The sequence below is a fragment of the Miniopterus schreibersii genome (assembly GCF_964146895.1).
Source record: "Miniopterus schreibersii genome assembly, chromosome: 1".
Taxonomy (NCBI): Eukaryota; Metazoa; Chordata; class Mammalia; order Chiroptera; family Miniopteridae; genus Miniopterus; species Miniopterus schreibersii.
Window position 1 is genome coordinate 88,302,031 of NC_138101.1, and position 13,934 is coordinate 88,315,964.

Below are 13,934 nucleotides of genomic sequence, written 5' to 3' on the forward strand. Positions count from 1 at the left end.
AAAAAATGCCAAGCCCTTATAATTTCTACGTATGGCTGCATTTTATCTAACTTTAGTAAGAGCAGCAGCAAACAAAAGTGGGAATGTCCAGGAACACACTTCCTGATCTGTATAAACCTCATAAAAAGTTGTTCACAGGCAGCTTTTCACTCAGGGACTGGTGGTGGGTGAGGGACAGGGGACAAGAGAAAGGGGAGAGGGAGGAAAATGCCTCTGGAAGTAAATTCAGACAATTAAAATTCCATCCCAGGGGCACCAACCTCAGGAAAGATTTCAATAGAATAATCTTGGGCTAAGGAACCTTGACGCAGAGCCTGTGAAATCAAGGTCTCTGGAAAATTCAGGCAGGGAAAGTTCTATATGTGGCATCACTGCTTTTGGCAGGGAACTTGCAAATTAACATCAAATGCTGCACAGTCATGCAACTTCTAAGCAATTTCGAGTAAGTACAGTCATAATTCATCTTAGTCAAACTGTGAGATTTTCAAAAGTTCTAGAAGAAAATAACACTTCTAATTTCCATTGTTCTGCAGGCACTCCCACTCAGGCAGTGATTTTCCCCCCACAGTTACTAGGTGGAAGTCTGCTTATTGAAACATGGTAAGCCATGAACTTTTATTCCAGTAAAGGAGAAGTGTGATTATTTAATTCTTACATAACTCTGGACAGGTGATACACAAGTGCACTTGTTTATGTGATTTAGCAGAATTTGTGCTTTTTTAGCCTCCCATCTGAGTAACCAGAAAATATCCACCCCATGAAAGAATGCACATGGGGGTCCCAGCTCTCCTCTTGGCATTGAGACTGGCTTGCAGGTTGAAGGTGCACTGTACAAAGTATTCAACTTGTTTCTGTTTCTAAATAGCATCTGCAAAATGGGGAGGAGGGCTTCTGAAACTATTTATACAAGCCTCGATGTTGCTATAACGGTATAGAAACTTCCCCTAAAGTGCTATGTCATCTACAAAAATGTTATTACACACACAATAATAACAATCATTATACCTGAGCACCTATAGTCATGATTGTGACCCAAACTTGATCAGACTAATCATTTAGTGTTTACTAAGACTACTCCCACTCTGAAAAGTTCTAGAACTCTATACTAGGATCACAAAACATCAGTGTTTTGAGTAAACAGTAAAGCTTATAAAAAAGTGATACAGAACAGGGTTTTATGTTTTTGTGTGTTTTTTAACATTTTATTTAGAAATAATTATGGACTCATGAGAAATTACAAAAAATAGCACAGAGGGGTTCCTTACACCCTGCACCCATCTCCTCCCAATGGTAACATCTTATATGTTAGCAAAGCCAGGAAATTGACATAGGCACAATTCCACTCACTAGATACTATTAACTAGACCAGAACCATATAGGGAGTAGAACAGGTTTTTAAACCATTTGGACAGCTGGAGATAACTTGAATCATTTGCATGAAATTTATCCTTCGGATACATGGTATAGAGAATTGAGTTCACTGTCATCAGACCTAGATAGTTGGGCAAATTATTTTTCACTGACCCTCAGTTTGTTTATCTGTAGGATAGTAATAATAATACTATCCAAGTAAACTGGCTTGAGGAAACATCTCCAGTCCAATGAGAGTGGCATATTTTAGAAATCCCAACTCTAATAGTGTCCTTCATTCCCTCATGAGGCCTTATGCTTCAGTTTTCAGGATTTTGTAGGAGTCCCAGGTGATTGCCTCAAAATCAACCTGGTTCTTGATTCATACACCCCCCCCTCCTCCCCAGGCTGCACCTGTCTCTTGGCAAAGGCACATCAACATATTTGAAGTGAGACATTTCAACTCCAGGGTGGGCTTAATGCCACTTCTCTTAGAAGCAGCTCCCTAGGCCAAGAAAGTGGCCTGAAAACTTTGGGGCCGCCCTGCTCCCTGAAGCCATCCTCCACCCAGCCATCTAGCTGGCTGGGGCTCTGTGCTCCTGTGGGCTGGCACCCAAGCTGGAGTTGAGGGCTGAGCTGGATGGTCATCCCATGTGCTTCTCTCCCCGAGCTCTGAGGTGGACACTGAGGCTCTGACAATGGAAGTTAGAAGGAGGAGGGATCAGGCAGTTCCTAATTGTGGGTTTTCTTTCCACCTTCCTGACTACCTGCTACCAAGTGCAGGTGTGCAATTTGCACTAATTGTAGCATTGGTCCTGAGGGTGACAATTAAACCCATATGGGCTTCTCCACCTGCTGTTTTTTATTGTCTCACAATAATTTGTCTATTATAAGCCAAGTGGGCAAGTGCCACACTTCATTCTCTTTTTGGTCCAGCGCCTGCCATGCTTTAATGCCCAATTAATAAAACTACAGTGAAAACCCTCCTCTGGCCTAGTGTTCTGGAGGCAGCACTGGGAAGAGGGTGAATCTGGTGTGGATTTCCATAGAGCCTTGGTCCCTTGCAGAGGTCCCGGGGTCAATGCTGTGCTGGTTGGAGATGGAGTAGAGTCATGGGCTCCTGAGGGTTGTGTGAGGAATGCACACTGACAGGAGCAAGTTGAGAGAATGGGAAGCTGGGGTTGAGGTGAGTGTACCTCTGCGTAAGGGAAGCCTGAGGTTTTTGCAAAGAGCTTCATCCTTGGGACCAACCTGCTGTATTTGAACCATAACTGTCACTGACCAGCTGTGTGCTAATGACAAATTCCTCGGCCCTCCTTCGATTCTCTTTTCTCATCTGTAAGTGGGGATAACAATACCTGCCTCTTAGATCACGTTATAGTGAAAACAAAACAAAAGTGAAGAAAAGTATCTAGGGCCTCAATCAAGGTAAATTTCCTACCCACGCTAACCTTCCAGAAATATCTAAGCGCATTTCAACCTGGAGATGTTCATCTGTCAACAGTCAGGCACGGAGGGCCCACCACAGTTTCTACAGGCTTAGGACACCCTTCCCGCTGACCTTTAGGCTGGGTGTGGAATCTACCCTGGGAGCACAGGCGGGCTGGGACGAGAAGGCTGCAGGGTGGCATTGCGCAGGAAACCGAGGCAGGTCACACCCTGGGTCCTCAGTTAACCAGGTGTGGAGGAAAGGCAGATGTGCGTTTTTTCCCAAAGCCGCGGGGGATGAGGGGTGCGGGCTATATCGGTGCCAAAAGTCGCGCTCCCTTGCTCCAGCGGGGAGGTGCGGGCGGGAGCCAGGCTCGGGCGCACAGTCCCCCCGCGGAGCGGTGGCCGCCAGGTGGCACCAGGAGCCGGGAACTGGGCAGGTCCAGAAGGGGTTAACGGGGGGCGGGGGGGGGGGGCCCTGCGCCGGCCCTTCGGGGAACCCACCGGGTGCTCGGAGGAGGGAGCGGCGGGGGCGCTGCCAATTGGACGGCGGGCCCCGCGGAGGCTGGGACGTGGAGGCCGGCGCCGCCGCACCCCCCGCCCCTGAGCGCCCCTCCATCCTGGGGTCGGGGAGGCCGCGCGGGGCCCGCGGAGCGGAGATGAGCAGGTCGGCCGCGCTCCTGCTCTGCCTGCTGGGCGGCCACGTCTGGAAGGCGGCGACCAAGACGCTGCGGGATCCGGGCGCCGGGGCCCAAGGTGGGTGCGCTCGGGGCGGGAGGCGAGGCCGGGCGGGCTTTTGTGCGGCCACGGGCCTGCCGCAGAGGCGGCGGGAGGCTCTCCCCCCGCATTGTGTCGCGGTCGCTGGAGCCGGGCCTGCAGCCCCGCGCTGCGCTCCGGAGGGGGCGGTGCCGCTGGGGACCCCGAGGGGCCTGGAGCAGGTGCTCCCGAGGGGCCGGGACAGGTGGGGGTGCGGGTGGCACCAGGTTTGCTGCTTCGGGTGGCGCGTTCGGATGCACCGGAAGGTCCTTTTCTTTCTGCCGAGAGGCGGAGGCGCGGCTCCGTCTCCTCCGTCGCCCCGGCGACTGGGGCAGCCTCTGGGTCGCCGCCGCCGTTCTCCCCTCCGGGCTCGCGTCCTAGCAGCCTGGGCTCGAAGGCAGCCTCCACCCTTTTGTTGTGGTGTCGAGGGGGTGGCCGCTGCCCCTGGGATGCCCCCTGCACCTCGGGACCCCGAGGTCCTTGGCTGCTGCCAGCCACCGGCCTGCCGCAGTTCCAGGAAGTTTTGGGGGTCTCCTCCTCCTGCCTACCCAAGATCTTCCCCAGGCCTTTAGGGATTTCCTCCTGCGCCCAGGAACCACCCCCAGACGGGGAGAAATAATTGGAAGCGGGAGGCCCTCATCACTTTAAAACAACAACAGTCATTTCCAGGTCTGCATGTTGCCAGCTCCTGCCTTTTGTCTCATCTTTGGCCACTGCAAATTTGCTTTCCAGCCCTGGAAGTAACGTGGTCGCCTCTGAGAAAGGCCAGGAGCCTGTCTTTTGTCTTTAAAATACGAATTTATTTGTGTTTGGCACGCTTTTGTGGGTTCTTAATCGAGTGCTTCTCCGTGGCGGCCTTTTCAAAAGGGTGAGTGAGGCCGCGGTGGTGGAGCGTCTGCATCCACGCAGGACCCCGCTGCCCACCTCCCTCCGGCCTCTCAGGTCCCCCGGAGGCTCCGCTGTAGCCCTGGAGACACCCGCCCCAGCTTCCTTGCCCATGTCCTTTCCTTGCAGAAAGGTGTGTGTTGTGTGAAGTCAGCCCTGCAGGCAGAATCCAGTGCCCTCTTGCTCAGACCCTGCCTTACCCCCATCCTCGTGCTCTCTCTCACCTTGTAACAAATAGGGCAGCTGAGAACCAGGATGGCCTTCCACCCCTAATATTGTGACAGGCAGGAGGGTTCTAGGCAGTCTGCTGGGTTTAGTTTGTTGCCTACATGTTGGATTAGTTTTCATATCCGTCCCTTGCTGTACCCATTTGCCGGCATCCTTTCAGGCATTGCTTTTGCTATGGCCATGGTGTCATATCACTATTATGAACTGTGTATAAATTTAGTAATGCATATTTTGGAAAGGGGACATTGATAAGGCACAAAAAGACCCCTGCCTCTTCATGTAGGAAATGAATGTTTAGGACATTAGATCAAGGACAATTAGATCACTGGTGTTAAATTGTAGTCGCTTTCATTAATATCCTACTACTCTACTCTTTGAGCTATTTTAATGAATGATATTTGTGTTTCAAGGAGGCCATTAATTCCAAAGAAGGGGTTACATTTTTTGTTTTGTACTTGAAATGCAACAATATATGGAAACATTAAGTTCATGTACTTATAAAATAAGGGAAGGCTTGGTTGGCCTCAACTAGAAAAAAAAGTCCTGAGAAAATCTACTAGGTTTAGGTTGCATGTCAGACACCGGCCTGAAAGAGGAACAAACCTGAGTTGGAGGGGTGGGAATTAAAGAGACAAACAAAGTCATGGGATCAGGGAGGGCTGCCCTCCAATGGGGTGCACCCCAAATGGCTTCAAGCCTTTATTATATAGTGAGTAACAAACAACTGGGAATGAGGGAGGGTGATACAAAGTAGTTCTTTCAAGGCTGCAAAACACACTTTCAAGAGTAAACACCCTGCCTCCTGCATGAGCCCAGACCTTGGTAACTATCTTTATTTTGGCTCCTCACAGGAACTTGTGGGGAGGGTCGAGTCCCTGGCTCCAGGCCCTCAGGTGGCGTGGACCATGTCCAGACAGTTAATGATGTTGAAAATCTTCATTTGTTTATTGGCCATTCATAGATCTTCTTTGGAGAAACTTCTAATCAGACTCTTTGCCCATTTAAAACTAAGGCTAGTCTTGAGTTGTAAAGGTTCTTTATATATTCTGGGTACAAGTACTTATCAGGTATATGGTTTACAAGTATTTTCTCCCAATCTATGGATTGTCTTATCACTTTCTTGATGGTATCGTTTGCAGCAGAACACTTTTAAATTTTAATGAAATTTAATTTATATATTTTTTTCTTTTGTTGCTTGTGCAGTTGGAGCTATACCTAAGAGACTTTGCCTAACCCAAGGTCACAAAATTTATTCCTGTTCCCCTTTCGTTGTAACTCTTTTGGCCAGAACACTTTCAGAACATCATTATTTAACTTTCGAGTAAGAAACATTTTTTATTTGAAACAGTTTTTATTAATAATCATCCATTAAGCAAAGCAATAATGAATAATTTTACTATTCCTCTCATTTTTTGTGTGTCCCGGCTGCGATCCCCACCGCCCCTGGATGGAGAGCTGCATGGAGCGAACCCCCCCCCTCCATGGCCGACCTGGCGCTGCAGCTGGTGGTGCTTCTGCGGGGCCTGTACCTGGCGGGTCCCCCTCCTGTCCGTCCACCCTGCGGGCTGGGGCTGCGGTCCCGGGGCTCCTGTCTGCACCTTCCTGCTGCTGTCCCCCTTCCCCACGGGGCCCCTGCTCCCGGCCTCGCCCCTCTACCTGGTGCCAGCAACACCACCCCCCGGGAGTCCGTCTCCTCGCCCCGCATCGCCCACCTCCGCCAGCGCCCCGCAACCCCTTCCACCGCGGCCTGACCCGCAACCTGGCCACTGTTTCTGTGGGTGCCCCCGGGGTCCTGGGAGACCCTCTGGGCCGAGGGTGAGGAGGGTGAGGGCAGCAGCCAGGCAGTTTAGGGCCACAGGAGGCAGAGCCACCATCTTGTGCCTCAGAACTGGAAGGGCGGGGGCCCCTCACCTCCCCCGCACCTCAGCCTCGGAGCAGACTGACCACAGGGCCCCTGGGGGGGGGGCAGCTCCGCCCCCAGAGGAAGGAGGGGAGGGGCCGGGCTCCTGAGACCCCCACCCCAGCCCAAGCCACAGGCCTCCAGTGCAGTTTTATAAATTTAATAATCCAGAAAGCAAGTCAAGTATTAAAAAGCAAACCAGATCACTCCTCAAAAAAAAAAAAAAAAAGTGGTCATATTTCTTAGATTATTGCAGATTGAAAGTAGGATGGTAGGAAGGCCAAGCTGCTAGCCAGCAGGACTGACTACTGACAGCAAAGGCTGAGAGAGTGACTGCCTCCCCACAGCCACTGACGGCCAGGGTGCGACCCTAAGTAACAAGACCTGGTCAGCCCAGCTGATGTGGCTCAGTGGTTGAGCATCAGCCTAGCAGATTGAGATTGATTCCTGGTCAGGTCACATGCCCGGGTTGCAGGCTCAGTCCCCAGCAGGGGCATGCAGGAGGCAGGAGATCAATGACTCTCTCTCACCATCGATGTTTCTCTCTCCCTCTTCCCCTCTGAAATCAATAAAAAATTAAAAATTAAAACAAAAAAAGAACTGGTTAAATTGGGCTCAGGATATTTAAGAAAATGGAGTCTGTGGAAGTACTATCCCATACTGGCTCTGAGCTCAAGCTGTGGAGTTGGGGTACCTGGATTTACATTTACAAGCTGTAATATCTTTATCAAAGTCTTAACCTTTCTAAACCTTAGTATGATTCCCCATAAAATGGGGTAATAAGAATACCTATTTCATAGGATCATTGTAAAGTTAAATGAGATGTTATATGAAAATAGTTTAGCTCAATCCCAGGCACATGAAAATGAACATTAACCCAAATTAAGAGTTAAAAATCAGTCACTGAAGTAAATAAAAATTAATCAGTGAGATTTGTGGAAGGTTGGATAGCCAAGATAAAATAAAGACAAACCTCATATTATGTACTCTTATAAATATGCCTTTGGGAGTGTTTGCTTCAGGCAGAATTTTGTGTTTTCTTAATCTAAAGATACCAGAGCACTAGAAAGAGGAGGGAAAGCCAGCCTGGAGGTAAAAAGATAGTAGTTTACTGTGGCCGGGGACAGACATAGGAGGGATGAAAACTCTCCGGGCCAAAAAAATATTTAAAACTGATATCTGCAGACAGTTCCTTTTTTTTTTTACTTTTTGCTTTTTTTTTTTTTTAAATCTTTATTGATTTCAGAGAGAGGAAAGGAGAGGGAGAGACAGATAGAAACATCAATGATGAGAGAGTCATTGATCGAGCCCTCAACCCCCCCTGACTGGGAATCAAACCCCGATCGCCTGGATCCCAGGTCGACGCTCAACTGCTGACCCACGCCCGGCCGGGCGACCATTCCCTTTTTTGAAATATATACTACTGTAATCTTTTATTGTCTTTTATTGTGATGTGTATTAACATTCTATTACCCCGCTCCTTTTGCAGTTTTAAGTATTTGTTAAATGCCTACATGTACCCTGTAAAGCTCTGAGAGGGACAAAAAAGAATAAGACAAAGTTCTTCTCCAAGGAACTTTATAACTTAGCTGGGGAGACGAGAAGAAACAGTTAGAAAATCAGTGTGCGAGACTCCCTGATAAACTCATCTTAGAAAGAAGGAATAAGGAGTGCACCGAGGTGCTCCCGGGGGACGCAGTGGGGCAAGTCCAAGTGAAAAAAGCTGGCTCTGGAGAAAGGGTGGGAATGGCGGGGAAAGAAAGGGTGTTTCTGTCAGAGGGAACAGTAGTGACCACCAAGGAAGAGCGGGGTCCCCCCACTGCGAACCCTCTCCGGGCCTTCCTCGCCTGGTCAGCTGTGGCCATGCGGAGTAAATTTCCTCATCCGCACTGGCTCTGTCCTCGCCACACACAGACCCGCTGTCAAACCCAGGGACCTTCTTCAGTTCTCACTGGTTGCTTCTTAAAACCTCTTGGATTTGCTGATTCCTTGCTTTCCTGATTCTTCTTCTGTCCTTTTAATATCTCAATTTCCTTTTCTTGCCTACTCCTTAGTATGTTCATTCATTTGCTGAACATTAATTGAGCATCTATTAGGCACCTGGCACTAGAGAAATAAATGAATGAATAAAGGTGCAGTTTCTGCCTTCATGACATTTATGTGTGACAGACATATAGACTGATAATTAAAATATTATGTGGCACGTGCATGGGGTTTAACAGAATGCAATGAAAGAAGAAAAGTATACCTAACCCACCCTGGGATAAGGGAATAGGGGTGTCCCAGAGAAAGTTTCTGAAAGGAAGTAACACCTGAGCTGACTCTTAAAAGATAAGCAAGAGTTAGCCAAGGAAATGCGGGGAAGTGAGTGGAAGGCGGAGGGAATCTAGGAGAGGAAACAGCAGGGCAAAGGAGGAAATGGCCTGGCTCGTACCCTTTGAGGTTATTGACAAAATCTGGGGTAGAGATTAATGGGAAAGGAAGCTGGAGAGGTATTTAGCTGCTGAGTCCCAGAAGGCCTGGGCATTGTTAAGGAGTGTGCCTTTAATTTTGTAGGTCGGGGAAAGATTTAGAATGGGTGTCAGCAAAGGAGGGACACCACTTTGTTTTATGTATATGAGTAAATCTCCATTGCCTTTGCTCATGTTCATCGCCTTTATTCCATCTGCACAACGTAAACAGTTCATACATTTCTAAAAAGACTGAATTTTACTTTAATCATCAGCAAATTAGGCTCATGGGGCTGGGGATCGAGCCTGCAACCCATGTACGGGACCCTTCAGTCCGCAGGTCACCACTCTAACCACTGGGCCAAACTGGCTTGGGTGCAAAGCTGACATTTTCATGCGCTTCGCTTTTCAAGGTGCTGCCACATGACAGCAAAGCTCGAGGACTCTTTGTAACAAGCGGTGGACTGAAAAAGCTTCAAGAGATCAAAGCAGGACCTGGGTCTCTTCTACAGGAAAACATCAACAGCATTAACAACTGCTACCCAGAGGAAATAGTAAGGTAGGAAAAGTAGACTTTGAGGAGTTCAAATTATGATGTGGTTTTTCTGTTTTCAAACCTACATTTCATATCCAGTGTCAAAATGTGACCTACGAAACACTACATGAGACCAGTGTATGCCTTTACCTGTGCTCTTGATCACTTTGTTCACTTAAGTTAAATAATGTTCTGATTGATACACACATTTCCAAGTTAAACTGGAATGTCATTTGAGACATTTCTGCACTAGTTTAAGACATGCTTTAGTAAAGATTACCCAAATACAGAGTTCAAATTAAATTAATCTTTACTGTGAACCTGATTTAGAAAACAGGCCTATAGATTCTGATTGTCATAGTTCCCTGCATATATTATTAAGTTCACACTTATATTAATGGGAGTATTACAAATAGAAAATAAGTATGTTGACTATCAAAAAGAAAGTTATAATCTATATTTGAAAACAATAATGTTGTCTATGATATGCAGGTACTTCATAGTAATGTAGCAGGAAGCTACTTTCAAGATTAATTTTTTAAAATGAGGTTAATTTGAAGAGCATTAAACCTAATCCTCTCAGACCTTGTAAGCAAAATAGAGAACCATACCACTTTTATTATGTGAAAATGCCCACAACACCTGCAGAATTAAAGGTCACATTTTTCTAGTCCTACACTTACTTCTTACTTTCTCTAATACAAGAGAATATAAATTCCAATTTTAAAACTTATAACTTATATAAACGATTCTTCCTATTTAATATTAGTGATTTTTAATACATATCGAAACACAATTAATTTAAAAACACAAAAATAATTTTATTTAAGTTTAAAATTTGTTTTCTGTTCACATATATTCTGCAGGTAAATTCCTCCCAAAGATGTTAAGTTTGTGCACTTTTGGAAGATTTATGAGAACTCCTTGACCAAGACAGTGCCAATAAGTTAGCTTTGAAAATATTAATACATATAAAATATACCAAAGGAATATCATAAAATGTATATCTACTATATATAATTTACAAATATGATAATACCAAAAAGTTTATATAGCATATAAACTATGTGTAAAACCACTAAATGAAGAAAATATGAAAATCTTTTCTCAAGAAAAGAAAATCAAGTTAATCTTTACACATTTGCATGTCCCTTTAGGAAGAATACTATTTTATGTAAATTTAAAATAACTTTCAGTACAATTTGCTAACAAAAGTATAGAAAAATGAAACAAAGCAAACTAAAGGGCCCCCCAAATGGAATGAGCTATTAGAATTAATCAATGGTAAAGAACTTTCTTGAATAGAAGTCTTCTTTTTACTCCTTTCTAGGATTATTTTACAGAGCATGAGGGGAAATAAAAAACTCTCATGTTAGACTCTAATATGGTGCCTTGTCATAATACTATTGTAAAATTTTAACTTCTAACATTCTGGGACCTAGGATTTTACTTTTTAAATTGGCTAGTTATCATGAAAAAATTTGGTTAGCTCACTTTTTCAAGTTTCTGATTTTTTTTTAAAAAGCATTAGGTTCTATAAAGCGGTGTTGTATAGAAATCTTTGAAACTTTGTCTTCCTATGAAAAGAGACAAATACAATCTTAAAATGGTTTTATTTTTGCAGTCATATTTTCAAGGATCCCTTGACTGTTTTAGAACGAATTATTCTTTATAAGACCGATTATCAATGGTCACATTCTCTCTGCTCTTTTTAGCCTAAACATTTACTTCATATTGCCTTCCAATTTTAGTAATCTTTAAAGTTTCTAATAAAGGTAGTTGGTATGACGAGAGAGAAGGGATCCAGGACTACATGTTAGAAGGTCTGAGTTCTAGCCCTTGTCTACACCACAGTCAGGGATATTTCGGAACTCTTCTGTTTCCTGGGTCTCCGCCTAAACTCGGGAGGGGAAGATGCTGTTAGGAGACATCTCATTGGAGAGAGGAGCGTGCATACAGGCCTTTTGTTTCGGCACATTTCTGACATGGTAACTGTATAATAACCCAAATTCTACGTGGGTCTAGAGTAAGGTTAATTCACTTATATTCTTCAAGGCCATATAGAAATAAATTGGGATAGCAGTAGCTAAGGAGCAGAGAAAAGGAATTTACAGTTCTTTTTTGGAAGTTCATTTCGGTTCTTTTATGAGGAGTATGTGGTTAGCACCTACCATACGGCAGCACAATTTTTTAAATTGTAGTTTTTATTTTTTTTTATCTACTTCTTGCCACTTACATAAAAAATACCTATCTTGTGTCTGACATACATATAAGGCCTAGGAAGGTGAGGGCTACTTTAAATTTTGTGACTCATTCAGAGAGAGAAACGGTTGTGAATTCCTCAGGGTATGAATTCTTTGAAGAGATCTGATGGAGGAAAATTTTTTCCCGAGTAGCTAACCTTTAGGGGAAAAACATTCTTTAAGGTAGTTTTTTATGTTTGTATGTTTTAACTATGGCTGCCTATAAAAGCACACTATAAAGAAAATATAGCTCTGTTTTGTCCACTATAACTTGACAAATTGTGGAAGAAATTAGTATTCTCTCAATTATGAGTTTTTAAGCCAAGCATCTGAGGATAAAGATCACTAACAAAGGACAAAACAAGTCTCAAACTTTAGGCTTTCTCTGGAGAAAACACCTTAGGAGGCTTATTTTAAGTGTTTTGGAAAGTTTTAAATTAGAGTTTAGATTTTTTAGTCATTTATTATATTCTAGAATGTCTGCCAGGTTGTGACATATTTTTATATGCATGTAAATTCTTTCCATGGTGTATGAAGCATCCCACAATACATTAACCAATATACTTAATACTTTTATACTAAACCTTTCATAAAATGTTCTATATATAGATATAAATTTATAGTATTGTAGAAATGAAATCGATTAATTTCCTTGTAAGCCATTTATGAAATAGTTCTTTAGTATGAATTACGCTCCCAGAAATTTTTGTTTGTATGGGTAAACAGGCCTGATTAAAACATACGTGGAGAATAACCTCTAAAATAATCTGAATGCAGAAGTTGATTAGTAATTATACACTGTGTTGACTAACTTATGAAAAAAAATCTATTAGCTATGGTCATTAAAGCAACATCAGTCACTTGACATAATAAAAACAAAGTCACTTGCATAAAATACTATCACCGGGTCCAAGTATCTTCCTTTGAAAATATTCTTTGCCACTGCATTGATAGCCCTTAAATATTTTGGTATCTAGCAGTCTTGTGAGTTGGTGTTTTGTTGTGGTTTTTCAATCCTCACTTGAGGATATGCTTGGAGAGAGGGAGGGAAGGAGGGAGGGAGGGAGAGAAACGTGTATCGACTGCCTCCCATGTGCACCCTGACCGGGGATCAAACCTGCAACCAGCGTATGTGCCCTGACTGGGAATCAAACCCACAATCTTTTGATGCTCCAACCAAACCACCCAGCCAGGGCAATGTTCTTTTTCTTGACAGGCTCTAACCTTCTGCACAAAGCACTACTGGAGCGTAATTATTCAGAGGTTTCATTCATAGAATTATTTCTGATAAAAACAACCTTATACTGAATCTTTTGTGCCTACGGGGCTGAATCTTTTTACCAGTATCTAATAAAAAATTCTTTTTTTTTTCAGGTATCATTCTCCTGGATATTCAGATACACTTCTGCACAGAGTGGACAGCTATCAACCACTTACTAACTAAGCAAAGTTATGTTTTTACACTCAAATTCACAGTAGAGTAGTTATAAAATAACAGTTGTTAAATAAAGCTCTTTCTAAATATTTGAACTAAGTATATTCTATATTTATTCAATGTGAAATACCTTTAGGTAATATTTTCTTAATTTATGTAATACTTTAAAAATTACCGGTTTGAATATATGAGAAACTATTCATGGTCATTTCCACAGGACTTACTCAAAAGGTAGACTAAAAAAGACACTTTAAAAAACATTAAAAAATTTTAATACATTTGTTATTGTTCTATTAAAAACTATACACACACCCCTCCAACTAGATACAGATGAAGATGGTATTCAAAAATTCAGTTATTTTGGCCTATTCTTCGTAGGCATAGGCAAGGAAAACTGGCCTTCCAAGTTCCACAGTAGGTTATGGAAGGGAAATAGTTGAAAGAGGAACCTGGTGACAGAAGTACAGACACTAATGCTGGTGGCATAAAGGCATTAACTGGGCATCCTGTAACATTTGGCCTTCCCTCTGTTCCTTTCCAGTTCATTAATAGCCAGGTCATTACAACAGTATCATTCCCCGAGAAAAGAGAAATCTCTCCAGTTTCACAAAGGAGAAATGGCTGAAGGGCTCTGTCTTCTGTAACTGCTTCCTGCTGCCAAGGGGCCTAGATCTGCCCATCCCCAGGTGCAGAGGTCCTCGCTGTCTGACAGAGGAAGGGTGAA

General features: G+C 44.0%; 1 long non-coding RNA gene across 1 annotated transcript; it reads left to right on the top strand.

The window, feature by feature from the left end:
* The first annotated feature begins 3,283 nt into the window (after window positions 1-3,283).
* LOC308563413 lies at window positions 3,284-13,487 on the top strand. The gene is made up of 3 exons (XR_013999785.1): window positions 3,284-3,534; window positions 9,411-9,556; window positions 13,150-13,487. It is a non-coding gene; the product is annotated as an uncharacterized lncRNA (long non-coding RNA).
* Window positions 13,488-13,934: the final 447 nt, after the last annotated feature.